Source organism: Formica exsecta, unplaced genomic scaffold (genome assembly GCF_003651465.1).
Source record: "Formica exsecta isolate Colony F162 unplaced genomic scaffold, ASM365146v1 scaffold5990, whole genome shotgun sequence".
NCBI lineage: Eukaryota > Metazoa > Arthropoda > Insecta > Hymenoptera > Formicidae > Formica > Formica exsecta.
In genome coordinates, this window is record NW_021853270.1 from 17,818 (window position 1) to 20,072 (window position 2,255).

Here is a 2,255-nt window from a genome sequence, read left to right on the forward strand (position 1 = left end):
TATTTAATTTACACATTTTTAAATAGATAATTGAAAACTGGATAATATATTGCAATGTTAGAAATTACAATATTTATTACCATGCACGCATTTAAATTATTCTATATATTTTTTGGTAATGATTTTGGTAAAGTCAATTTATGTGCAAGATTTCTTTAAACTCGATTACTCAAACGTATAACGAACAAACAATAAATGTCTATTTTCTCGATTTAAAAAGAAATAAATATGATATATGACACATATAAGTAAAATAATCAAATCGTGTTCGATCAGTTCCCTATATGTATATATCTGAAAACATACAAATATCAAAAAAGTTGAAAAAAAATTAATTTTCCGTTAGATAGTTTTGTGTCACTAATTCACTGAGGACATAACCATCTAAAAAATGAAACAACAAATTTTGAAAATAACATGTTGATAAACATAGGTCGATCTATCATAGAAATATTGAATACGGATGAAATTTGTTGTTACTCAAGGAAACTAATTATCTCTTCGGAGATAGTTAATATTTTCTAGATTTGTCTGCTGTAAATTTCATTGTCTCAACTTGAATTTATATTTGTTTCTTTTTCAACAAAGAAAGTTATTGTAGGCATCTAAATAAGTGATATGGCGTTTCTAAGACTGTTACTTTATGGCGGTCTCATATTTATCATCGCGACAGCACTTTCTGCCGATAAAAATACAGAAGATATCATCGATACATCGATTACATATGATACCTTTTTGGATGTAATACCAATGCATTACAACGTCAAATTAATACCTTATTTCAAAGAAGACGATGAAATCTATGACGAATATCTAGCCTATTTATATCTAACCCTTAATACATATATAAAAGGGCATCAAGCAAGCGGCAGAGTTGTCTTCTATGGCGAAATCAATGTCACTATTCATATTTTTCATCCAACTATAAAAATAAGTTTAAATTCATCGAATTCAATTCGCCATTTAGCAATAGGATTGATGGAAAAAGACGTTATTAATCTTAAGCCAGAAGAATATTATTCTCATGTACCGACAAAAATCGTATATGATAATGTAACGCAAATTTGTGTTCTTCATTTTGAAACTGTATTATTACCTAAAAATTACATATTGAATATGATATTTCTTAATGCAATTAATACCTCAGAAGACGATAATATTATCTTAAAGACTACATATATAAAAAAATCAGGAAATGAAAAGTAAGTAAATGTTAATATATTAAAAGCACAGTGTTATTAAATGTTATTTATTACTGCTTTTTACAAGACATGTTTGTTCTATTACCTCATTAAAACAGTCATTAAAACAGTATATATATGGTATAATACTTTTTAACATATCATTGATATATATGTTAGATGATTCTATATCGATAAATAATTAAACATTGATAGTCATTCGAATTAATAACTTTAAAATATCGTAGATGGAACGAAACAAATTTCCCGACGATTGAGGCCCAACGATTGTTCCCATATTGGGACAAGCCAATAAGAGCCACTTTCGACGTTTCCATAAAGCATCACTGCAATTATTCAGTTTTCTCAAATATGCCGATACGACAAGAGAAAATATACAAACATAAATTAAATAATACAGAAATATGTATGCAATGGACATACTTCGACACCACTCCTTCTATATCTGCTCATCTCGTGATGGTTATGATTTCATCGATGCATTTCTATCCCAATAATGGCATAGATAAGGATTACTTCTGGCGCAATCCAGACTCAGAGCATGTACAATTTGCGGAAAGAGTTTCAAATAAAATCATAATGAAGTTGAAATTTGAATGGTTTAAACCTCTTAAGAAGATGAAAGTTCCGAAACTGCAACTTGTCGCAATCCCAGGTTTTCGAAATGATATTAATATGAACTTTGGACTCGTCGCAATAAGGTAATAGAAAAATTGGAAAGAAATATTAATCCAAACAATTTTTGACAAACAACTTTTTTAATCAAAATTAAAAATACGTACACCAAAATACATATACCACATTTAGAAATGCATATATTTTTATATGAAATTATAAAATTACTTTTCAATAAATAACTATATATGTATATATAAAACATGTACGGCACATCATATTGCATAATTAATCTGTACAATAATTCTTATGTTATATCATTTATGTTTGATTCAGAAAACGTTGCTATTTTTACATCAGAAAAAAACATTAAGATTATTATTATTTATACAATTTTATGTTTATTGTTTAAGTTTTATAAATTTGATTCTTATGTTT

The 2,255-nt window shown here is 27.2% G+C and overlaps 1 long non-coding RNA gene across 1 annotated transcript; it reads left to right on the top strand.

The window, feature by feature from the left end:
• Window positions 1–1,170: 1,170 nt before the first annotated feature.
• On the top strand, window positions 1,171–1,903 carry LOC115242480. Its single transcript, XR_003885055.1, has 2 exons — window positions 1,171–1,202; window positions 1,430–1,903. It is a non-coding gene; the product is annotated as an uncharacterized LOC115242480 (long non-coding RNA).
• The last annotated feature ends 352 nt before the right edge of the window (window positions 1,904–2,255 follow it).